The sequence below is a fragment of the Euprymna scolopes genome, chromosome 29 (assembly GCF_053919585.1).
Source record: "Euprymna scolopes isolate OS-2025 chromosome 29, ASM5391958v1, whole genome shotgun sequence".
In the NCBI taxonomy this organism is placed as follows: Eukaryota; Metazoa; Mollusca; class Cephalopoda; order Sepiida; family Sepiolidae; genus Euprymna; species Euprymna scolopes.
In genome coordinates this window covers 87772927-87790426 of record NC_136510.1, presented here as the reverse complement: position 1 = coordinate 87790426, position 17500 = coordinate 87772927, and the positions used below count along the sequence as shown (strand labels likewise).

At 39.7% G+C, this 17500-nt stretch overlaps 79 non-coding genes across 79 annotated transcripts in view; all 79 read right to left on the bottom strand.

The window, feature by feature from the left end:
* The window catches only part of Trnas-gcu (transfer RNA serine (anticodon GCU)), an 82-nt gene extending 63 nt beyond the window's left edge, over positions 1-19 (bottom strand). The window contains exon 1 of the tRNA in view: positions 1-19. This exon is cut by the window's left edge and continues 63 nt beyond it. This is a non-coding gene — a tRNA (tRNA-Ser).
* A 131-nt stretch (positions 20-150) lies between these two features.
* Positions 151-232, bottom strand: Trnac-gca (transfer RNA cysteine (anticodon GCA)). The gene has a single exon. It is a non-coding gene; the product is annotated as a tRNA-Cys (tRNA).
* Positions 233-363: 131 nt separating this feature from the next.
* On the bottom strand, positions 364-445 carry Trnas-gcu (transfer RNA serine (anticodon GCU)). Its single transcript has one exon. It is a non-coding gene; the product is annotated as a tRNA-Ser (tRNA).
* A 130-nt stretch (positions 446-575) lies between these two features.
* On the bottom strand, positions 576-655 carry Trnas-gcu (transfer RNA serine (anticodon GCU)). The gene has a single exon. It is a non-coding gene; the product is annotated as a tRNA-Ser (tRNA).
* Positions 656-786: 131 nt separating this feature from the next.
* On the bottom strand, positions 787-868 carry Trnas-gcu (transfer RNA serine (anticodon GCU)). The gene has a single exon. It is a non-coding gene; the product is annotated as a tRNA-Ser (tRNA).
* A 131-nt stretch (positions 869-999) lies between these two features.
* Positions 1000-1080, bottom strand: Trnas-gcu (transfer RNA serine (anticodon GCU)). Its single transcript has one exon. It is a non-coding gene; the product is annotated as a tRNA-Ser (tRNA).
* A 131-nt stretch (positions 1081-1211) lies between these two features.
* Trnas-gcu (transfer RNA serine (anticodon GCU)) lies at positions 1212-1293 on the bottom strand. The gene has a single exon. It is a non-coding gene; the product is annotated as a tRNA-Ser (tRNA).
* A 131-nt stretch (positions 1294-1424) lies between these two features.
* On the bottom strand, positions 1425-1506 carry Trnas-gcu (transfer RNA serine (anticodon GCU)). The gene has a single exon. It is a non-coding gene; the product is annotated as a tRNA-Ser (tRNA).
* Positions 1507-1637: 131 nt separating this feature from the next.
* On the bottom strand, positions 1638-1719 carry Trnas-gcu (transfer RNA serine (anticodon GCU)). Its single transcript has one exon. It is a non-coding gene; the product is annotated as a tRNA-Ser (tRNA).
* A 130-nt stretch (positions 1720-1849) lies between these two features.
* Positions 1850-1931, bottom strand: Trnas-gcu (transfer RNA serine (anticodon GCU)). The gene has a single exon. It is a non-coding gene; the product is annotated as a tRNA-Ser (tRNA).
* Positions 1932-2062: 131 nt separating this feature from the next.
* On the bottom strand, positions 2063-2144 carry Trnas-gcu (transfer RNA serine (anticodon GCU)). The gene has a single exon. It is a non-coding gene; the product is annotated as a tRNA-Ser (tRNA).
* A 131-nt stretch (positions 2145-2275) lies between these two features.
* On the bottom strand, positions 2276-2357 carry Trnas-gcu (transfer RNA serine (anticodon GCU)). The gene has a single exon. It is a non-coding gene; the product is annotated as a tRNA-Ser (tRNA).
* Positions 2358-2701: 344 nt separating this feature from the next.
* Trnas-gcu (transfer RNA serine (anticodon GCU)) lies at positions 2702-2783 on the bottom strand. The gene has a single exon. It is a non-coding gene; the product is annotated as a tRNA-Ser (tRNA).
* A 130-nt stretch (positions 2784-2913) lies between these two features.
* Positions 2914-2995, bottom strand: Trnas-gcu (transfer RNA serine (anticodon GCU)). Its single transcript has one exon. It is a non-coding gene; the product is annotated as a tRNA-Ser (tRNA).
* Positions 2996-3126: 131 nt separating this feature from the next.
* Trnas-gcu (transfer RNA serine (anticodon GCU)) lies at positions 3127-3208 on the bottom strand. Its single transcript has one exon. It is a non-coding gene; the product is annotated as a tRNA-Ser (tRNA).
* A 131-nt stretch (positions 3209-3339) lies between these two features.
* Trnas-gcu (transfer RNA serine (anticodon GCU)) lies at positions 3340-3421 on the bottom strand. Its single transcript has one exon. It is a non-coding gene; the product is annotated as a tRNA-Ser (tRNA).
* A 131-nt stretch (positions 3422-3552) lies between these two features.
* On the bottom strand, positions 3553-3634 carry Trnas-gcu (transfer RNA serine (anticodon GCU)). Its single transcript has one exon. It is a non-coding gene; the product is annotated as a tRNA-Ser (tRNA).
* A 131-nt stretch (positions 3635-3765) lies between these two features.
* On the bottom strand, positions 3766-3847 carry Trnas-gcu (transfer RNA serine (anticodon GCU)). Its single transcript has one exon. It is a non-coding gene; the product is annotated as a tRNA-Ser (tRNA).
* A 131-nt stretch (positions 3848-3978) lies between these two features.
* Positions 3979-4060, bottom strand: Trnas-gcu (transfer RNA serine (anticodon GCU)). Its single transcript has one exon. It is a non-coding gene; the product is annotated as a tRNA-Ser (tRNA).
* A 131-nt stretch (positions 4061-4191) lies between these two features.
* Trnas-gcu (transfer RNA serine (anticodon GCU)) lies at positions 4192-4273 on the bottom strand. The gene has a single exon. It is a non-coding gene; the product is annotated as a tRNA-Ser (tRNA).
* A 130-nt stretch (positions 4274-4403) lies between these two features.
* Positions 4404-4485, bottom strand: Trnas-gcu (transfer RNA serine (anticodon GCU)). The gene has a single exon. It is a non-coding gene; the product is annotated as a tRNA-Ser (tRNA).
* Positions 4486-4616: 131 nt separating this feature from the next.
* On the bottom strand, positions 4617-4698 carry Trnas-gcu (transfer RNA serine (anticodon GCU)). The gene has a single exon. It is a non-coding gene; the product is annotated as a tRNA-Ser (tRNA).
* Positions 4699-4829: 131 nt separating this feature from the next.
* On the bottom strand, positions 4830-4911 carry Trnas-gcu (transfer RNA serine (anticodon GCU)). Its single transcript has one exon. It is a non-coding gene; the product is annotated as a tRNA-Ser (tRNA).
* Positions 4912-5255: 344 nt separating this feature from the next.
* Positions 5256-5337, bottom strand: Trnas-gcu (transfer RNA serine (anticodon GCU)). Its single transcript has one exon. It is a non-coding gene; the product is annotated as a tRNA-Ser (tRNA).
* A 130-nt stretch (positions 5338-5467) lies between these two features.
* On the bottom strand, positions 5468-5549 carry Trnas-gcu (transfer RNA serine (anticodon GCU)). The gene has a single exon. It is a non-coding gene; the product is annotated as a tRNA-Ser (tRNA).
* A 131-nt stretch (positions 5550-5680) lies between these two features.
* Positions 5681-5762, bottom strand: Trnas-gcu (transfer RNA serine (anticodon GCU)). Its single transcript has one exon. It is a non-coding gene; the product is annotated as a tRNA-Ser (tRNA).
* A 131-nt stretch (positions 5763-5893) lies between these two features.
* Trnas-gcu (transfer RNA serine (anticodon GCU)) lies at positions 5894-5975 on the bottom strand. The gene has a single exon. It is a non-coding gene; the product is annotated as a tRNA-Ser (tRNA).
* A 131-nt stretch (positions 5976-6106) lies between these two features.
* On the bottom strand, positions 6107-6188 carry Trnas-gcu (transfer RNA serine (anticodon GCU)). Its single transcript has one exon. It is a non-coding gene; the product is annotated as a tRNA-Ser (tRNA).
* A 131-nt stretch (positions 6189-6319) lies between these two features.
* On the bottom strand, positions 6320-6401 carry Trnas-gcu (transfer RNA serine (anticodon GCU)). The gene has a single exon. It is a non-coding gene; the product is annotated as a tRNA-Ser (tRNA).
* A 131-nt stretch (positions 6402-6532) lies between these two features.
* Trnas-gcu (transfer RNA serine (anticodon GCU)) lies at positions 6533-6614 on the bottom strand. The gene has a single exon. It is a non-coding gene; the product is annotated as a tRNA-Ser (tRNA).
* A 131-nt stretch (positions 6615-6745) lies between these two features.
* Trnas-gcu (transfer RNA serine (anticodon GCU)) lies at positions 6746-6827 on the bottom strand. The gene has a single exon. It is a non-coding gene; the product is annotated as a tRNA-Ser (tRNA).
* Positions 6828-6950: 123 nt separating this feature from the next.
* On the bottom strand, positions 6951-7032 carry Trnas-gcu (transfer RNA serine (anticodon GCU)). Its single transcript has one exon. It is a non-coding gene; the product is annotated as a tRNA-Ser (tRNA).
* A 131-nt stretch (positions 7033-7163) lies between these two features.
* Positions 7164-7245, bottom strand: Trnas-gcu (transfer RNA serine (anticodon GCU)). Its single transcript has one exon. It is a non-coding gene; the product is annotated as a tRNA-Ser (tRNA).
* Positions 7246-7376: 131 nt separating this feature from the next.
* Positions 7377-7457, bottom strand: Trnas-gcu (transfer RNA serine (anticodon GCU)). Its single transcript has one exon. It is a non-coding gene; the product is annotated as a tRNA-Ser (tRNA).
* A 131-nt stretch (positions 7458-7588) lies between these two features.
* Trnas-gcu (transfer RNA serine (anticodon GCU)) lies at positions 7589-7670 on the bottom strand. The gene has a single exon. It is a non-coding gene; the product is annotated as a tRNA-Ser (tRNA).
* Positions 7671-7801: 131 nt separating this feature from the next.
* Positions 7802-7883, bottom strand: Trnas-gcu (transfer RNA serine (anticodon GCU)). The gene has a single exon. It is a non-coding gene; the product is annotated as a tRNA-Ser (tRNA).
* Positions 7884-8013: 130 nt separating this feature from the next.
* Positions 8014-8095, bottom strand: Trnas-gcu (transfer RNA serine (anticodon GCU)). The gene has a single exon. It is a non-coding gene; the product is annotated as a tRNA-Ser (tRNA).
* Positions 8096-8226: 131 nt separating this feature from the next.
* On the bottom strand, positions 8227-8308 carry Trnas-gcu (transfer RNA serine (anticodon GCU)). Its single transcript has one exon. It is a non-coding gene; the product is annotated as a tRNA-Ser (tRNA).
* Positions 8309-8439: 131 nt separating this feature from the next.
* Trnas-gcu (transfer RNA serine (anticodon GCU)) lies at positions 8440-8521 on the bottom strand. Its single transcript has one exon. It is a non-coding gene; the product is annotated as a tRNA-Ser (tRNA).
* Positions 8522-8652: 131 nt separating this feature from the next.
* On the bottom strand, positions 8653-8734 carry Trnas-gcu (transfer RNA serine (anticodon GCU)). The gene has a single exon. It is a non-coding gene; the product is annotated as a tRNA-Ser (tRNA).
* A 131-nt stretch (positions 8735-8865) lies between these two features.
* Trnas-gcu (transfer RNA serine (anticodon GCU)) lies at positions 8866-8947 on the bottom strand. The gene has a single exon. It is a non-coding gene; the product is annotated as a tRNA-Ser (tRNA).
* Positions 8948-9077: 130 nt separating this feature from the next.
* On the bottom strand, positions 9078-9159 carry Trnas-gcu (transfer RNA serine (anticodon GCU)). The gene has a single exon. It is a non-coding gene; the product is annotated as a tRNA-Ser (tRNA).
* A 131-nt stretch (positions 9160-9290) lies between these two features.
* On the bottom strand, positions 9291-9372 carry Trnas-gcu (transfer RNA serine (anticodon GCU)). The gene has a single exon. It is a non-coding gene; the product is annotated as a tRNA-Ser (tRNA).
* Positions 9373-9503: 131 nt separating this feature from the next.
* On the bottom strand, positions 9504-9585 carry Trnas-gcu (transfer RNA serine (anticodon GCU)). Its single transcript has one exon. It is a non-coding gene; the product is annotated as a tRNA-Ser (tRNA).
* Positions 9586-9716: 131 nt separating this feature from the next.
* On the bottom strand, positions 9717-9798 carry Trnas-gcu (transfer RNA serine (anticodon GCU)). The gene has a single exon. It is a non-coding gene; the product is annotated as a tRNA-Ser (tRNA).
* A 131-nt stretch (positions 9799-9929) lies between these two features.
* Positions 9930-10011, bottom strand: Trnas-gcu (transfer RNA serine (anticodon GCU)). The gene has a single exon. It is a non-coding gene; the product is annotated as a tRNA-Ser (tRNA).
* A 131-nt stretch (positions 10012-10142) lies between these two features.
* Positions 10143-10224, bottom strand: Trnas-gcu (transfer RNA serine (anticodon GCU)). Its single transcript has one exon. It is a non-coding gene; the product is annotated as a tRNA-Ser (tRNA).
* A 131-nt stretch (positions 10225-10355) lies between these two features.
* Positions 10356-10437, bottom strand: Trnas-gcu (transfer RNA serine (anticodon GCU)). Its single transcript has one exon. It is a non-coding gene; the product is annotated as a tRNA-Ser (tRNA).
* A 123-nt stretch (positions 10438-10560) lies between these two features.
* On the bottom strand, positions 10561-10642 carry Trnas-gcu (transfer RNA serine (anticodon GCU)). The gene has a single exon. It is a non-coding gene; the product is annotated as a tRNA-Ser (tRNA).
* A 131-nt stretch (positions 10643-10773) lies between these two features.
* On the bottom strand, positions 10774-10855 carry Trnas-gcu (transfer RNA serine (anticodon GCU)). Its single transcript has one exon. It is a non-coding gene; the product is annotated as a tRNA-Ser (tRNA).
* A 131-nt stretch (positions 10856-10986) lies between these two features.
* Trnas-gcu (transfer RNA serine (anticodon GCU)) lies at positions 10987-11067 on the bottom strand. Its single transcript has one exon. It is a non-coding gene; the product is annotated as a tRNA-Ser (tRNA).
* A 131-nt stretch (positions 11068-11198) lies between these two features.
* On the bottom strand, positions 11199-11280 carry Trnas-gcu (transfer RNA serine (anticodon GCU)). The gene has a single exon. It is a non-coding gene; the product is annotated as a tRNA-Ser (tRNA).
* A 131-nt stretch (positions 11281-11411) lies between these two features.
* On the bottom strand, positions 11412-11493 carry Trnas-gcu (transfer RNA serine (anticodon GCU)). Its single transcript has one exon. It is a non-coding gene; the product is annotated as a tRNA-Ser (tRNA).
* Positions 11494-11624: 131 nt separating this feature from the next.
* Positions 11625-11706, bottom strand: Trnas-gcu (transfer RNA serine (anticodon GCU)). Its single transcript has one exon. It is a non-coding gene; the product is annotated as a tRNA-Ser (tRNA).
* Positions 11707-11837: 131 nt separating this feature from the next.
* Trnas-gcu (transfer RNA serine (anticodon GCU)) lies at positions 11838-11919 on the bottom strand. Its single transcript has one exon. It is a non-coding gene; the product is annotated as a tRNA-Ser (tRNA).
* A 131-nt stretch (positions 11920-12050) lies between these two features.
* Positions 12051-12132, bottom strand: Trnas-gcu (transfer RNA serine (anticodon GCU)). The gene has a single exon. It is a non-coding gene; the product is annotated as a tRNA-Ser (tRNA).
* A 123-nt stretch (positions 12133-12255) lies between these two features.
* Trnas-gcu (transfer RNA serine (anticodon GCU)) lies at positions 12256-12337 on the bottom strand. The gene has a single exon. It is a non-coding gene; the product is annotated as a tRNA-Ser (tRNA).
* Positions 12338-12468: 131 nt separating this feature from the next.
* On the bottom strand, positions 12469-12550 carry Trnas-gcu (transfer RNA serine (anticodon GCU)). The gene has a single exon. It is a non-coding gene; the product is annotated as a tRNA-Ser (tRNA).
* Positions 12551-12681: 131 nt separating this feature from the next.
* Positions 12682-12762, bottom strand: Trnas-gcu (transfer RNA serine (anticodon GCU)). The gene has a single exon. It is a non-coding gene; the product is annotated as a tRNA-Ser (tRNA).
* A 131-nt stretch (positions 12763-12893) lies between these two features.
* On the bottom strand, positions 12894-12975 carry Trnas-gcu (transfer RNA serine (anticodon GCU)). Its single transcript has one exon. It is a non-coding gene; the product is annotated as a tRNA-Ser (tRNA).
* A 131-nt stretch (positions 12976-13106) lies between these two features.
* Trnas-gcu (transfer RNA serine (anticodon GCU)) lies at positions 13107-13188 on the bottom strand. Its single transcript has one exon. It is a non-coding gene; the product is annotated as a tRNA-Ser (tRNA).
* A 131-nt stretch (positions 13189-13319) lies between these two features.
* Positions 13320-13401, bottom strand: Trnas-gcu (transfer RNA serine (anticodon GCU)). Its single transcript has one exon. It is a non-coding gene; the product is annotated as a tRNA-Ser (tRNA).
* Positions 13402-13745: 344 nt separating this feature from the next.
* Positions 13746-13827, bottom strand: Trnas-gcu (transfer RNA serine (anticodon GCU)). Its single transcript has one exon. It is a non-coding gene; the product is annotated as a tRNA-Ser (tRNA).
* Positions 13828-13957: 130 nt separating this feature from the next.
* Positions 13958-14039, bottom strand: Trnas-gcu (transfer RNA serine (anticodon GCU)). Its single transcript has one exon. It is a non-coding gene; the product is annotated as a tRNA-Ser (tRNA).
* Positions 14040-14170: 131 nt separating this feature from the next.
* On the bottom strand, positions 14171-14252 carry Trnas-gcu (transfer RNA serine (anticodon GCU)). The gene has a single exon. It is a non-coding gene; the product is annotated as a tRNA-Ser (tRNA).
* A 131-nt stretch (positions 14253-14383) lies between these two features.
* Positions 14384-14465, bottom strand: Trnas-gcu (transfer RNA serine (anticodon GCU)). Its single transcript has one exon. It is a non-coding gene; the product is annotated as a tRNA-Ser (tRNA).
* A 130-nt stretch (positions 14466-14595) lies between these two features.
* On the bottom strand, positions 14596-14677 carry Trnas-gcu (transfer RNA serine (anticodon GCU)). Its single transcript has one exon. It is a non-coding gene; the product is annotated as a tRNA-Ser (tRNA).
* Positions 14678-14808: 131 nt separating this feature from the next.
* Trnas-gcu (transfer RNA serine (anticodon GCU)) lies at positions 14809-14890 on the bottom strand. Its single transcript has one exon. It is a non-coding gene; the product is annotated as a tRNA-Ser (tRNA).
* Positions 14891-15234: 344 nt separating this feature from the next.
* Trnas-gcu (transfer RNA serine (anticodon GCU)) lies at positions 15235-15316 on the bottom strand. The gene has a single exon. It is a non-coding gene; the product is annotated as a tRNA-Ser (tRNA).
* Positions 15317-15446: 130 nt separating this feature from the next.
* Positions 15447-15528, bottom strand: Trnas-gcu (transfer RNA serine (anticodon GCU)). Its single transcript has one exon. It is a non-coding gene; the product is annotated as a tRNA-Ser (tRNA).
* Positions 15529-15659: 131 nt separating this feature from the next.
* On the bottom strand, positions 15660-15741 carry Trnas-gcu (transfer RNA serine (anticodon GCU)). The gene has a single exon. It is a non-coding gene; the product is annotated as a tRNA-Ser (tRNA).
* Positions 15742-15872: 131 nt separating this feature from the next.
* Positions 15873-15954, bottom strand: Trnas-gcu (transfer RNA serine (anticodon GCU)). The gene has a single exon. It is a non-coding gene; the product is annotated as a tRNA-Ser (tRNA).
* A 130-nt stretch (positions 15955-16084) lies between these two features.
* Trnas-gcu (transfer RNA serine (anticodon GCU)) lies at positions 16085-16166 on the bottom strand. The gene has a single exon. It is a non-coding gene; the product is annotated as a tRNA-Ser (tRNA).
* Positions 16167-16297: 131 nt separating this feature from the next.
* On the bottom strand, positions 16298-16379 carry Trnas-gcu (transfer RNA serine (anticodon GCU)). Its single transcript has one exon. It is a non-coding gene; the product is annotated as a tRNA-Ser (tRNA).
* Positions 16380-16510: 131 nt separating this feature from the next.
* Positions 16511-16591, bottom strand: Trnas-gcu (transfer RNA serine (anticodon GCU)). Its single transcript has one exon. It is a non-coding gene; the product is annotated as a tRNA-Ser (tRNA).
* Positions 16592-16722: 131 nt separating this feature from the next.
* On the bottom strand, positions 16723-16804 carry Trnas-gcu (transfer RNA serine (anticodon GCU)). Its single transcript has one exon. It is a non-coding gene; the product is annotated as a tRNA-Ser (tRNA).
* Positions 16805-16935: 131 nt separating this feature from the next.
* On the bottom strand, positions 16936-17017 carry Trnas-gcu (transfer RNA serine (anticodon GCU)). The gene has a single exon. It is a non-coding gene; the product is annotated as a tRNA-Ser (tRNA).
* A 131-nt stretch (positions 17018-17148) lies between these two features.
* On the bottom strand, positions 17149-17230 carry Trnas-gcu (transfer RNA serine (anticodon GCU)). The gene has a single exon. It is a non-coding gene; the product is annotated as a tRNA-Ser (tRNA).
* A 131-nt stretch (positions 17231-17361) lies between these two features.
* Trnas-gcu (transfer RNA serine (anticodon GCU)) lies at positions 17362-17443 on the bottom strand. Its single transcript has one exon. It is a non-coding gene; the product is annotated as a tRNA-Ser (tRNA).
* Between the last annotated feature and the right edge of the window lie 57 nt (positions 17444-17500).

The window sequence follows — 17500 nt, the reverse complement described above, 5'->3', positions numbered from 1 at the left end:
ACCACTCGGCCACCTCGTCAGATTCAGCAGAATAACTCTCCATAATGTCCTTATCACTGTACAACAAATATGTATAACTAGAGAAAATCCATTTGTGTATATTTCTATAATCAACTTTAAAAGTGTACCGAAAAGCAACGAAACAATTTACGACGAGGATGAGATTCGAACTCACGCTGGGAGACCCCAATGGATTTGCAGTCCATCGCCTTAACCACTCGGCCACCTCGTCAGATTCTGCAGAATAACTCTCCATAATGTCCTTATCACTGTACAACAAATATGTATAACTAGAGAAAATCCATTTGTGTATATTTCTATAATCAACTTTAAAAGTGTACCGAAAAGCAACAAAACAATTCACGACGAGGATGAGATTCGAACTCACGCGGGGAGACCCCAATGGATTAGCAGTCCATCGCCTTAACCACTCGGCCACCTCGTCAGATTCTGCAGAATAACTCTCCATAATGTCCTTATCACTGTACAACAAATATGTATAACTAGAGAAAATCCATTTGTGTATATTTCTATAATCAACTTTAAAAGTGTACCGAAAAGCAAAAAGCAATTTGCGACGAGGATGAGATTCGAACTCACGCGGGGAGACCAATGGATTAGCAGTCCATCGCCTTAACCACTCGGCCACCTCGTCAGATTCTGCAGAATAACTCTCCATAATGTCCTTATCACTGTACAACAAATATGTATAACTAGAGAAAATCCATTTGTGTATATTTCTATAATCAACTTTAAAAGTGTACCGAAAAGCAACACAACAATTTACGACGAGGATGAGATTCGAACTCACGCGGGGAGACCCCAATGGATTAGCAGTACATCGCCTTAACCACTCGGCCACCTCGTCAGATTCTGCAGAATATCTCTCCATAATGTCCTTATCACTGTACAACAAATATGTATAACTAGAGAAAATCCATTTGTGTATATTTCTATAATGAACTTTAAAAGTGTACCGAAAAGCAACCAAACAATTTACGACGAGGATGAGATTCGAACTCACGCGGGAGACCCCAATGGATTAGCAGTCCATCGCCTTAACCACTCGGCCACCTCGTCAGATTCAGCAGAATAACTCTCCATAATGTCCTTATCACTGTACAACAAATATGTATAACTAGATAAAATCCATTTCTGTATATTTCTATAATCAACTTTAAAAGTGTACCGAAAAGCAACAAAACAATTTACGACGAGGATGAGATTCGAACTCACGCGGGGAGACCCCAATGGATTAGCAGTCCATCGCCTTAACCACTCGGCCACCTCGTCAGATTCTGCAGAATAACTCTCCATAATGTCCTTATCACTGTACAACAAATATGTATAACTAGAGAAAATCCATTTGTGTATATTTCTATAATCAACTTTAAAAGTGTACCGAAAAGCAACAAAACAATTCACGACGAGGATGAGATTCGAACTCACGCGGGGAGACCCCAATGGATTAGCAGTCCATCGCCTTAACCACTCGGCCACCTCGTCAGATTCTGCAGAATAACTCTCCATAATGTCCTTATCACTGTACAACAAATATGTATAACTAGATAAAATCCATTTGTGTATATTTCTATAATCAACTTCAACAATGTACCGAAAAGCAACAAAAAAATTTACGACGAGGATGAGATTCGAACTCACGCGGGGAGACCCCAATGGATTAGCAGTCCATCGCCTTAAACACTCGGCCACCTCATCAGTTTCTGCAGAATAACTCTCCATAATGTCCTTATCACTGTACAACAAATATGTATAACTAGAGAAAATCCATTTGTGTATATTTCTATAATCAACTTTAAAAGTGTACCGAAAAGCAAAAAACAATTTACGACGAGGATGAGATTCGAACTCACGCGGGGAGACACTAATGGATTAGCAGTTCATCGCCTTAACCACTCGGCCACCTCGTCAGATTCTGCAGAATAACTCTCCATAATGTCCTTATCACTGTACAAAAAATATGTATAACTAGAGAAAATCCATTTGTGTATATTTCTATAATCAACTTTAAAAGTGTACCGAACAGCAACAAAACAATTTACGACGAGGATGAGATTCGAACTCACGCGGGGAGACCCCAATGGATTAGCAGTCCATCACCTTAACCACTCGGCCACCTCGTCAGATTCTGCAGAATAACTCTCCATAATGTCCTTATCACTGTACAACAAATATGTATAACTAGAGAAAATCCATTTCTTTATATTTCTATAATCAACTTTAAAAGTGTACCGAAAAGCAACAAAACAATTTACGACGAGGATGAGATTCGAACTCACGCGGGGAGACCCCAGTGGATTAGCAGTCCATCGCCTTAACCACTCGGCCACCTCGTCAGATTCTGCAGAATAACTCTCCATAATGTCCTTATCACTGTACAACAAATATGTATAACTTGAGAAAATCCATTTGTGTATATTTCTATAATCAACTTTAAAAGTGTACCGAAAAGAAACAAAATAATTTACGACGAGGATGAGATTCGCACTCACGCGGTGAGACCCCAATGGATTAGCAGTCCATCGTCTTAACCACTCGGCCACCTTGTCAGATTCTGCAGAATAACTCTCCATAATGTCCTTTTCACTGTACAACAAATATGTATAACTAGAGAAAATCCATTTGTGTATATTTCTATAATCAACTTTAAAAGTGTACCGAAAAGCAACAAAACAATTTACGACGAGGATGAGATTCGAACTCACGCGGGGAGACCCCAATGGATTAGCAGTCCATCGCCTTAACCACTCGGCCACCTCGTCAGATTCTGCAGAATAACTCTCCATAATGTCCTTATCACTGTACAACAAATATGTATAACTAGAGAAAATCCATTTGTGTATATTTCTATAATCAACTTTAAAAGTGTACCGAAAAGCAACAAACAATTTACGACGAGGATGAGATTCGAACTCACGCGGGGAGACCCCAATGGATTAGCAGTCCATCGCCTTAACCACTCGGCCACCTCGTCAGATTCTGAAGAATAAGTCTCCATAATGTCCTTATCACTGTACAACAAATATGTATAACTAGAGAAAATCCATTTGTGTATATTTCTATAATCAACTTTAAAAGTGTACCGAAAAGCAACAAAACAATTTACGACGAAGATGAGATTCGAACTCACGCCGGCAGACCCCAATGGATTAGCAGTCCATCGCCTTAACCACTCGGCCACCTCGTCTGATTCTCAAGAATAACTCTCCATAATGTCCTTATCACTGTACAACAAATATGTATATCTAGAGAAAATCCATTTGTGTATATTTCTATAATCAACTTTAAAAGTGTACCGAAAAGCAACAAAACAATTTACGACGAGGATGAGATTCGAACTCACGCGGGAAGATGCCAATGGATTAGCAGTCCATCGCCTTAACCACTCGGCCACCTCGTCAAATTCTGCAGAATAACTCTCCATAATGTCCTTATCACTGTACAACAAATATGTATAACTAGAGAAAATCCATTTGTGTATATTTCTATAATCAACTTTAAAAGTGTACCGAAAAGCAACAAAACAATTTACGACGAGGATGAGATTCGAACTCACGCGGGGAGACCCCAATGGATTAGCAGTCCATCGCCTTAACCACTCGGCCACCTCGTCAGATTCTGCAGAATAACTCTCCATAATGTCCTTATCACTGTACAACAAATATGTATAACTAGATAAAATCCATTTCTGTATATTTCTATAATCAACTTTAAAAGTGTACCGAAAAGCAACAAAACAATTTACGACGAGGATGAGATTCGAACTCACGCGGGGAGACCCCAATGGATTAGCAGTCCATCGCCTTAACCACTCGGCCACCTCGTCAGATTCTGCAGAATAACTCTCCATAATGTCCTTATCACTGTACAACAAATATGTATAACTAGAGAAAATCCATTTGTGTATATTTCTATAATCAACTTTAAAAGTGTACCGAAAAGCAACAAAACAATTCACGACGAGGATGAGATTCGAACTCACGCGGGGAGACCCCAATGGATTAGCAGTCCATCGCCTTAACCACTCGGCCACCTCGTCAGATTCTGCAGAATAACTCTCCATAATGTCCTTATCACTGTACAACAAATATGTATAACTAGAGAAAATCCATTTGTGTATATTTCTATAATCAACTTCAACAATGTACCGAAAAGCAACAAAAAAATTTACGACGAGGATGAGATTCGAACTCACGCGGGGAGACCCCAATGGATTAGCAGTCCATCGCCTTAAACACTCGGCCACCTCATCAGTTTCTGCAGAATAACTCTCCATAATGTCCTTATCACTGTACAACAAATATGTATAACTAGAGAAAATCCATTTGTGTATATTTCTATAATCAACTTTAAAAGTGTACCGAAAAGCAAAAAACAATTTACGACGAGGATGAGATTCGAACTCACGCGGGGAGACACTAATGGATTAGCAGTTCATCGCCTTAACCACTCGGCCACCTCGTCAGATTCTGCAGAATAACTCTCCATAATGTCCTTATCACTGTACAAAAAATATGTATAACTAGAGAAAATCCATTTGTGTATATTTCTATAATCAACTTTAAAAGTGTACCGAACAGCAACCAAACAATTTACGACGAGGATGAGATTCGTACTCACGCGGGGAGACCCCAATGGATTAGCAGTCCATCGCCTTAACCACTCGGCCACCTCGTCAGATTCTGCAGAATAACTCTCCATAATGTCCTTATCACTGTACAACAAATATGTATAACTAGAGAAAATCCATTTCTTTATATTTCTATAATCAACTTTAAAAGTGTACCGAAAAGCAACAAAACAATTTACGACGAGGATGAGATTCGAACTCACGCGGGGAGACCCCAATGGATTAGCAGTCCATCGCCTTAACCACTCGGCCACCTCGTCAGATTCTGCAGAATAACTCTCCATAATGTCCTTATCACTGTACAACAAATATGTATAACTTGAGAAAATCCATTTGTGTATATTTCTATAATCAACTTTAAAAGTGTACCGAAAAGAAACAAAATAATTTACGACGAGGATGAGATTCGCACTCACGCGGTGAGACCCCAATGGATTAGCAGTCCATCGTCTTAACCACTCGGCCACCTTGTCAGATTCTGCAGAATAACTCTCCATAATGTCCTTTTCACTGTACAACAAATATGTATAACTAGAGAAAATCCATTTGTGTATATTTCTATAATCAACTTTAAAAGTGTACCGAAAAGCAACAAAACAATTTACGACGAGGATGAGATTCGAACTCACGCGGGGAGACCCCAATGGATTAGCAGTCCATCGCCTTAACCACTCGGCCACCTCGTCAGATTCTGCAGAATAACTCTCCATAATGTCCTTATCACTGTACAACAAATATGTATAACTAGAGAAAATCCATTTGTGTATATTTCTATAATCAACTTTAAAAGTGTACCGAAAAGCAACAAACAATTTACGACGAGGATGAGATTCGAACTCACGCGGGGAGACCCCAATGGATTAGCAGTCCATCGCCTTAACCACTCGGCCACCTCGTCAGATTCTGAAGAATAAGTCTCCATAATGTCCTTATTACTGTACAACAAATATGTATAACTAGAGAAAATCCATTTGTGTATATTTCTATAATCAACTTTAAAAGTGTACCGAAAAGCAACAATACAATTTACGACGAAGATGAGATTCGAACTCACGCCGGCAGACCCCAATGGATTAGCAGTCCATCGCCTTAACCACTCGGCCACCTCGTCTGATTCTCAAGAATAACTCTCCATAATGTCCTTATCACTGTACAACAAATATGTATATCTAGAGAAAATCCATTTGTGTATATTTCTATAATCAACTTTAAAAGTGTACCGAAAAGCAACAAAACAATTTACGACGAGGATGAGATTCGAACTCACGCGGGAAGATGCCAATGGATTAGCAGTCCATCGCCTTAACCACTCGGCCACCTCGTCAAATTCTGCAGAATAACTCTCCATAATGTCCTTATCACTGTACAACAAATATGTATAACTAGAGAAAATCCATTTGTGTATATTTCTATAATCAACTTTAAAAGTGTACCGAAAAGCAACAAAACAATTTACGACGAGGATGAGATTCGAACTCACGCGGGGAGACCCCAATGGATTAGCAGTCCATCGCCTTAACCACTCGGCCACCTCGTCAGATTCTGCAGAATAACTCTCCATAATGTCCTTATCACTGTACAACAAATATGTATAACTAGAGAAAATCCATTTGTGTATATTTCTATAATCAACTTTAAAAGTGTACCGAAAAGCAACAAAACAATTTACGACGAAGATGAGATTCGAACTCACGCGGGGAGACCCCAATGGATTAGCAGTCCATCGCCTTAACCACTCGGCCACCTCGTCAGATTCTGCAGAATAACTCTCCATAATGTCCTTATCACTGTACAACAAATATGTATAACTAGAGAAAATCCATTTGTGTATATTTCTATAATCAACTTTAAAAGTGTACCGAAAAGCAACAAAACAATTCACGACGAGGATGAGATTCGAACTCACGCGGGGAGACCCCAATGGATTAGCAGTCCATCGCCATAACCACTCGGCCACCTCGTCAGATTCTGCAGAATAACTCTCCATAATGTCCTTATCACTGTACAACAAATATGTATATCTAGAGAAAATCCATTTGTGTATATTTCTATAATCAACTTCAAAAATGTACCGAAAAGCAACAAAACAATTTACGATGAGGATGAGATTCGAACTCACGCGGGGAGACCCCAATGGATTAGCAGTCCATCGCCTTAACCACTCGGCCACCTCGTCAGATTCGGCAGAATAACTCTCCATAATGTCCTTTTCACTGTACAACAAATATGTATAACTAGAGAAAATCCATTTGTGTATATTTCTATAATCAACTTTAAAAGTGTACCGAAAAGCAATTTGCGACGAGGATGAGATTCGAAGTCACGCGGGGAGACCCCAATGGATTAGCAGTCCATCGCCTTAACCACTCGGCCACCTCGTCAGATTCTGCAGAATAACTCTCCATAATGTCCTTATCACTGTACAACAAATATGTATAACTAGAGAAAATCCATTTGTGTATATTTCTATAATCAACTTTAAAAGTGTACCGAAAAGCAACACAACAATTTACGACGAGGATGAGATTCGAACTCACGCGGGGAGACCCCAATGGATTAGCAGTACATCGCCTTAACCACTCGGCCACCTCGCCAGATTCTGCGGAATATCTCTCCATAATGTCCTTATCACTGTACAACAAATATGTATAACTAGAGAAAATCCATTTGTGTATATTTCTATAATCAACTTTAAAAGTGTACCGAAAAGCAACCAAACAATTTACGACGAGGATGAGATTCGAACTCACGCGGGAGACCCCAATGGATTAGCAGTCCATCGCCTTAACCACTCGGCCACCTCGTCAGATTCTGCAGAATAACTCTCCATAATGTCCTTATCACTGTACAACAAATATGTATAACTAGATAAAATCCATTTCTGTATATTTCTATAATCAACTTTAAAAGTGTACCGAAAAGCAACAAAACAATTTACGACGAGGATGAGATTCGTACTCACGCGGGGAGACCCCAATGGATTAGCAGTCCATCGCCTTAACCACTCGGCCACCTCGTCAGATTCTGCAGAATAACTCTCCATAATGTCCTTATCACTGTACAACAAATATGTATAACTAGAGAAAATCCATTTCTGTATATTTCTATAATCAACTTCAACAATGTACCGAAAAGCAACAAAAAAATTTACGACGAGGATGAGATTCGAACTCACGCGGGGAGACCCCAATGGATTAGCAGTCCATCGCCTTAAACACTCGGCCACCTCATCAGTTTCTGCAGAATAACTCTCCATAATGTCCTTATCACTGTACAACAAATATGTATAACTAGAGAAAATCCATTTGTGTATATTTCTATAATCAACTTTAAAAGTGTACCGAAAAGCAAAAAACAATTTACGACGAGGATGAGATTCGAACTCACGCGGGGAGACACTAATGGATTAGCAGTTCATCGCCTTAACCACTCGGCCACCTCGTCAGATTCTGCAGAATAACTCTCCATAATGTCCTTATCACTGTACAAAAAATATGTATAACTAGAGAAAATCCATTTGTGTATATTTCTATAATCAACTTTAAAAGTGTACCGAAAAGCAACCAAACAATTTACGACGAGGATGAGATTCGTACTCACGCGGGGAGACCCCAATGGATTAGCAGTCCATCGCCTTAACCACTCGGCCACCTCGTCAGATTCTGCAGAATAACTCTCCATAATGTCCTTATCACTGTACAACAAATATGTATAACTAGAGAAAATCCATTTCTTTATATTTCTATAATCAACTTTAAAAGTGTACCGAAAAGCAACAAAACAATTTACGACGAGGATGAGATTCGAACTCACGCGGGGAGACCCCAATGGATTAGCAGTCCATCGCCTTAACCACTCGGCCACCTCGTCAGATTCTGCAGAATAACTCTCCATAATGTCCTTATCACTGTACAACAAATATGTATAACTTGAGAAAATCCATTTGTGTATATTTCTATAATCAACTTTAAAAGTGTACCGAAAAGAAACAAAATAATTTACGACGAGGATGAGATTCGCACTCACGCGGTGAGACCCCAATGGATTAGCAGTCCATCGTCTTAACCACTCGGCCACCTCGTCAGATTCTGCAGAATAACTCTCCATAATGTCCTTTTAACTGTACAACAAATATGTATAACTAGAGAAAATCCATTTGTGTATATTTCTATAATCAACTTTAAAAGTGTACCGAAAAGCAACAAAACAATTTACGACGAGGATGAGATTCGAACTCACGCGGGGAGACCCCAATGGATTAGCAGTCCATCGCCTTAACCACTCGGCCACCTCGTCAGATTCTGCAGAATAACTCTCCATAATGTCCTTATCACTGTACAACAAATATGTATAACTAGAGAAAATCCATTTGTGTATATTTCTATAATCAACTTTAAAAGTGTACCGAAAAGCAACAAACAATTTACGACGAGGATGAGATTCGAACTCACGCGGGGAGACCCCAATGGATTAGCAGTCCATCGCCTTAACCACTCGGCCACCTCGTCAGATTCTGAAGAATAAGTCTCCATAATGTCCTTATCACTGTACAACAAATATGTATAACTAGAGAAAATCCATTTGTGTATATTTCTATAATCAACTTTAAAAGTGTACCGAAAAGCAACAAAACAATTTACGACGAAGATGAGATTCGAACTCACGCCGGGAGACCCCAATGGATAAGCAGTCCATCGCCTTAACCACTCGGCCACCTCGTCTGATTCTCAAGAATAACTCTCCATAATGTCCTTATCACTGTACAACAAATATGTATATCTAGAGAAAATCCATTTGTGTATATTTCTATAATCAACTTTAAAAGTGTACCGAAAAGCAACAAAACAATTTACGACGAGGATGAGATTCGAACTCACGCGGGGAGATGCCAATGGATTAGCAGTCCATCGCCTTAACCACTCGGCCACCTCGTCAAATTCTGCAGAATAACTCTCCATAATGTCCTTATCACTGTACAACAAATATGTATAACTAGAGAAAATCCATTTGTGTATATTTCTATAATCAACTTTAAAAGTGTACCGAAAAGCAACAAAACAATTTACGACGAGGATGAGATTCGAACTCACGCGGGGAGACCCCAATGGATTAGCAGTCCATCGCCTTAACCACTCGGCCACCTCGTCAGATTCTGCAGAATAACTCTCCATAATGTCCTTATCACTGTACAACAAATATGTATGACTAGAGAAAATCCATTTGTGTATATTTCTATAATCAACTTTAAAAGTGTACCGAAAAGCAACAAAACAATTTACGACGAGGATGAGATTCGAACTCACGCGGGGAGACCCCAATGGATTAGCAGTCCATCGCCTTAACCACTCGGCCACCTCGTCAGATTCTGCAGAATAACTCTCCATAATGTCCTTATCACTGTACAACAAATATGTATAACTAGAGAAAATCCATTTGTGTATATTTCTATAATCAACTTTAAAAGTGTACCGAAAAGCAACAAAACAATTCACGACGAGGATGAGATTCGAACTCACGCGGGGAGACCCCAATGGATTAGCAGTCCATCGCCATAACCACTCGGCCACCTCGTCAGATTCTGCAGAATAACTCTCCATAATGTCCTTATCACTGTACAATTAATATGTATATCTAGAGAAAATCCATTTGTGTATATTTCTATAATCAACTTCAAAAATGTACCGAAAAGCAACAAAACAATTTACGATGAGGATGAGATTCGAACTCACGCGGGGAGACCCCAATGGATTAGCAGTCCATCGCCTTAACCACTCGGCCACCTCGTCAGATTCGGCAGAATAACTCTCCATAATGTCCTTTTCACTGTACAACAAATATGTATAACTAGAGAAAACCCATTTGTGTATATTTCTATAATCAACTTTAAAAGTGTACCGAAAAGCAATTTGCGACGAGGATGAGATTCGAACTCACGCGGGGAGACCCCAATGGATTAGCAGTCCATCGCCTTAACCACTCGGCCACCTCGTCAGATTCTGCAGAATAACTCTCCATAATGTCCTTATCACTGTACAACAAATATGTATAACTAGAGAAAATCCATTTGTGTATATTTCTATAATCAACTTTAAAAGTGTACCGAAAAGCAACACAACAATTTACGACGAGGATGAGATTCGAACTCACGCGGGGAGACCCCAATGGATTAGCAGTACATCGCCTTAACCACTCGGCCACCTCGCCAGATTCTGCGGAATATCTCTCCATAATGTCCTTATCACTGTACAACAAATATGTATAACTAGAGAAAATCCATTTGTGTATATTTCTATAATCAACTTTAAAAGTGTACCGAAAAGCAACCAAACAATTTACGACGAGGATGCGATTCGAACTCACGCGGGAGACCCCAATGGATTAGCAGTCCATCGCCTTAACCACTCGGCCACCTCGTCAGATTCTGCAGAATAACTCTCCATAATGTCCTTATCACTGTACAACAAATATGTATAACTAGATAAAATCCATTTCTGTATATTTCTATAATCAACTTTAAAAGTGTACCGAAAAGCAACAAAACAATTTACGACGAGGATGAGATTCGAACTCACGCGACGAGACCCCAATGGATTAGCAGTCCATCGCCTTAACCACTCGGCCACCTCGTCAGATTCTGCAGAATGACTCTCCATAATGTCCTTATTACTGTACAACAAATATGTATAACTAGAGAAAATCCATTTCTGTATATTTCTATAATCAACTTTAAAAGTGTACCGAAAAGCAACAAAACAATTTACGACGAGGATGAGATTCGAACTCACGCGGGGAGACCCCAATGGATTAGCAGTCCATCGCCTTAACCACTCGGCCACCTCGTCAGATTCTGCAGAATAACTCTCCATAATGTCCTTATCACTGTACAACTAATATGTATAACGAGAGAAAATCCATTTCTGTATATTTCTTTAATCAACTTTAAAAGTGTACCGAAAAGCAACACAACAATTTACGACGAGGATGAGATTCGAACTCACGCGGGGAGACCCCAATGGATTAGCAGTCCATCGCCTTAACCACTCGGCCACCTCGTCAGATTCTGCAGAATAACTCTCCATAATGTCCTTATCACTGTACAACAAATATGTATAACTAGAGAAAATCCATTTCTGTATATTTCTATAATCAACTTTAAAAGTGTACCGAAAAGCAACAAAACAATTCACGACGAGGATGAGATTCGAACTCACGCGGGGAGACCCCAATGGATTAGCAGTCCATCGCCATAACCACTCGGCCACCTCGTCAGATTCTGCAGAATAACTCTCCATAATGTCCTTATCACTGTACAATTAATATGTATATCTAGAGAAAATCCATTTGTGTATATTTCTATAATCAACTTCAAAAATGTACCGAAAAGCAACAAAACAATTTACGATGAGGATGAGATTCGAACTCACGCGGGGAGACCCCAATGGATTAGCAGTCCATCGCCTTAACCACTCGGCCACCTCGTCAGATTCGGCAGAATAACTCTCCATAATGTCCTTTTCACTGTACAACAAATATGTATAACTAGAGAAAATCCATTTGTGTATATTTCTATAATCAACTTTAAAAGTGTACCGAAAAGCAATTTGCGACGAGGATGAGATTCGAACTCACGCGACGAGACCCCAATGGATTAGCAGTCCATCGCCTTAACCACTCGGCCACCTCGTCAGATTCTGCAGAATAACTCTCCATAATGTCCTTATCACTGTACAACAAATATGTATAACTAGAGAAAATCCATTTGTGTATATTTCTATAATCAACTTTAAAAGTGTACCGAAAAGCAACACAACAATTTACGACGAGGATGAGATTCGAACTCACGCGGGGAGACCCCAATGGATTAGCAGTACATCGCCTTAACCACTCGGCCACCTCGCCAGATTCTGCGGAATATCTCTCCATAATGTCCTTATCACTGTACAACAAATATGTATAACTAGAGAAAATCCATTTGTGTATATTTCTATAATCAACTTTAAAAGTGTACCGAAAAGCAACCAAACAATTTACGACGAGGATGAGATTCGAACTCACGCGGGAGACCCCAATGGATTAGCAGTCCATCGCCTTAACCACTCGGCCACCTCGTCAGATTCTGCAGAATAACTCTCCATAATGTCCTTATCACTGTACAACAAATATGTATAACTAGATAAAATCCATTTCTGTATATTTCTATAATCAACTTTAAAAGTGTACCGAAAAGCAACAAAACAATTTACGACGAGGATGAGATTCGAACTCACGCGACGAGACCCCAATGGATTAGCAGTCCATCGCCTTAACCACTCGGCCACCTCGTCAGATTCTGCAGAATGACTCTCCATAATGTCCTTATTACTGTACAACAAATATGTATAACTAGAGAAAATCCATTTCTGTATATTTCTATAATCAACTTTAAAAGTGTACCGAAAAGCAACAAAACAATTTACGACGAGGATGAGATTCGAACTCACGCGGGGAGACCCCAATGGATTAGCAGTCCATCGCCTTAACCACTCGGCCACCTCGTCAGATTCTGCAGAATAACTCTCCATAATGTCCTTATCACTGTACAACAAATATGTATAACGAGAGAAAATCCATTTCTGTATATTTCTTTAATCAACTTTAAAAGTGTACCGAAAAGCAACACAACAATTTACGACGAGGATGTGATTCGAACTCAGTCGGGGAGACCCCAATGGATTAGCAGTCCATCGCCTTAACCACTCGGCCACCTCGTCAGATTCTGCAGAATAACTCTCCATAATGTCCTTATCACTGTACAACAAATATGTATAACTAGAGAAAATCCATTTCTGTATATTTCTATAATCAACTTTAAAAGTGTACCGAAAAGCAACAAAACAATTTACGACGAGGATGAGATTCGCACTCACGCGGTGCGACCGCAATGGATGAGCAGTCCATCGCCTTAACCACTCGGCCACCTCGTCCGATTCTGCAGAATAACTCTCCATAATGTCCTTTTCACTGTACAACAAATATGTATAACTAGAGAAAATCCATTTGTGTATATTTCTATAATCAACTTTAAAAGTGTACCGAAAAGCAACAAAACAATTTACGACGAGGATGAGATTCGAACTCACGCGGGGAGACCCCAATGGATTAGCAGTCCATCGCCTTAACCACTCGGCCACCTCGTCAGATTCTGCAGAATAACTCTCCATAATGTCCTTATCACTGTACAACAAATATGTATAACTAGAGAAAATCCATTTGTGTATATTTCTATAATCAACTTTAAAAGTGTACCGAAAAGCAACAAACAATTTACGACGAGGATGAGATTCGAACTCACGCGGGGAGACCCCAATGGATTAGCAGTCCATCGCCTAAACCACTCGGCCACCTCGTCAGATTCTGAAGAATAACTCTCCATAATGTCCTTATCACTGTACAACAAATATGTATAACTAGAGAAAATCCATTTGTGTATATTTCTATAATCAACTTTAAAAGTGTACCGAAAAGCAACAAAACAATTCACGACGAGGATGAGATTCGAACTCACGCGAGGAGACCCCAATGGATTAGCAGTCCATCGCCTTAACCACTCGGCCACCTCGTCAGATTCTGCAGAATAACTCGCCATAATGTCCTTATCACTGTACAACAAATATGTATAACTAGAGAAAATCCATTTCTGTATATTTCTATAATCAACTTCAAAAATGTACCGAAAAGCAACAAAACAATTTACGGTGAGGATGAGATTCGAACTCACGCGGGGAGACCCCAATGGATTAGCAGTCCATCGCCTTAACCACTCGGCCACCTCGTCAGATTCGGCAGAATAACTCTCCATAATGTCCTTTTCACTGTACAACAAATATGTATAACTAGAGAAAATCCATTTGTGTATATTTCTATAATCAACTTTAAAAGTGTACCGAAAAGCAAAAAGCAATTTGCGACGAGGATGAGAGTCGAACTCACGCGGGGAGACCCCAATGGATTAGCAGTCCATCGCCTTAACCACTCGGCCACCTCGTCAGATTCTGCAGAATAAATCTCCATAATGTCCTTATCACTGTACAACAAATATGTATAACTAGAGAAAATCCATTTCTGTATATTTCTATAATCAACTTTAAAAGTGTACCGAAAAGCAACAAAACAATTTACGACGAGGATGAGATTCGAACTAAATCGGGGAGACGCCAATGGATTAGCAGTCCATCGCCTTAACCACTCGGCCACCTCGTCAGATTCTGCAGAATAACTCTCCATAATGTCCTTATCACTGTACAACAAATATGTATAACTAGAGAAAATTCATTTCTGTATATTTCTATAATCAACTTTAAAAGTGTACCGAAAAGCAACAAAACAATTTACGACGAGGATGAGATTCGCACTCACGCGGTGCGACCGCAATGGATGAGCAGTCCATCGCCTTAACCACTCGGCCACCTCGTCCGATTCTGCAGAATAACTCTCCATAATGTCCTTTTCACTGTACAACAAATATGTATAACTAGAGAAAATCCATTTGTGTATATTTCTATAATCAACTTTAAAAGTGTACCGAAAAGCAACAAAACAATTTACGACGAGGATGAGATTCGAACTCACGCGGGGAGACCCCAATGGATTAGCAGTCCATCGCCTTAACCACTCGGCCACCTCGTCAGATTCTGCAGAATAACTCTCCATAATGTCCTTATCACTGTACAACAAATATGTATAACTAGAGAAAATCCATTTGTGTATATTTCTATAATCAACTTTAAAAGTGTACCGAAAAGCAACAAACAATTTACGACGAGGATGAGATTCGAACTCACGCGGGGAGACCCCAATGGATTAGCAGTCCATCGCCTAAACCACTCGGCCACCTCGTCAGATTCTGAAGAATAACTCTCCATAATGTCCTTATCACTGTACAACAAATATGTATAACTAGAGAAAATCCATTTGTGTATATTTCTATAATCAACTTTAAAAGTGTACCGAAAAGCAACAAAACAATTCACGACGAGGATGAGATTCGAACTCACGCGAGGAGACCCCAATGGATTAGCAGTCCATCGCCTTAACCACTCGGCCACCTCGTCAGATTCTGCAGAATAACTCTCCATAATGTCCTTATCACTGTACAACAAATATGTATAACTAGAGAAAATCCATTTGTGTATATTTCTATAATCAACTTCAAAAATGTACCGAAAAGCTACAAAACAATTTACGATGAGGATGAGATTCGAACTCACGCGGGGAGACCCCAATGGATTAGCAGTCCATCGCCTTAACCACTCGGCCACCTCGTCAGATTCGGCAGAATAACTCTCCATAATGTCCTTTTCACTGTACAACAAATATGTATAACTAGAGAAAATCCATTTGTGTATATTTCTATAATCAACTTTAAAAGTGTACCGAAAAGCAAAAAGCAATTTGCGACGAGGATGAGATTCGAACTCACGCGGGGAGACCCCAATGGATTAGCAGTCCATCGCCTTAACCACTCGGCCACCTCGTCAGATTCTGCAGAATAACTCTCCATAATGTCCTTATCACTGTACAACAAATATGTATAACTAGAGAAAATCCATTTTTGTATATTTCTATAATCAACTTTAAAAGTGTAACGAAAAGCAACACAACAATTTACGACGAGGATGAGATTCGAACTCACGCGGGGAGACCCCAATGGATTAGCAGTACATCGCCTTAACCACTCGGCCACCTCGTCAGATTCTGCAGAATATCTCTCCATAATGTCCTTATCACTGTACAACAAATATGTATAACTAGAGAAAATCCATTTGTGTATATTTCTATAATCAACTTTAAAAGTGTACCGAAAAGCAAGCAAACAATTAACGACGAGGATGAGATTCGAACTCACGCGGGAGACCCCAATGGATTAGCAGTCCATCGCCTTAACCACTCGGCCACCTCGTCAGATTCTGCAGAATAACTCTCCATAATGTCCTTATCACTGTACAACAAATATGTATAACTAGATAAAATCCATTTCTGTATATTTCTATAATCAACTTTAAAAGTGTACCGAAAAGCAACAAAACAATTTACGACGAGGATGAGATTCGAACTCACGCGACGAGACCCCAATGGATTAGCAGTCCATCGCCTTAACCACTCGGCCACCTCGTCAGATTCTGCAGAATGACTCTCCATAATGTCCTTATCACTGTACAACAAATATGTATAACTAGAGAAAATCCATTTGTGTATATTTCTATAATCAACTTTAAAAGTGTACCGAAAAGCAACAAAACAATTTACGACGAGGATGAGATTCGAACTCACGCGGGGAGACCCCAATGGATTAGCAGTCCATCGCCTTAACCACTCGGCCACCTCGTCAGATGCTGCAGAATAACTCTCCATAATGTCCTTATTACTGTACAACAAATATGTATAACTAGAGAAAATCCATTTCTGTATATTTCTTTAATCAACTTTAAAAGTGTACCGAAAAGCAACAAAACAATTTACGACGAGGATGAAATTCGAACTCAGTCGGGGAGACCCCAATGGATTAGCAGTCCATCGCCTTAACCACTCGGCCACCTCGTCAGATGCTGCAGAATAACTCTCCATAATGTCCTTATCACTGTACAACAAATATGTATAACTAGAGAAAATCCATTTGTGTATATTTCTATAATCAACTTTAAAAGTGTACCGAAAAGCAACAAAACAATTTACGACGAGGATGAGATTCGAACTCACGCGGGGAGACCCCAATGGATTAGCAGTCCATCGCCTTAACCACTCGGCCACCTCGTCAGATTCTGCAGAATAACTCTCCATAATGTCCTTATCACTGTACAAGGAATATGTATA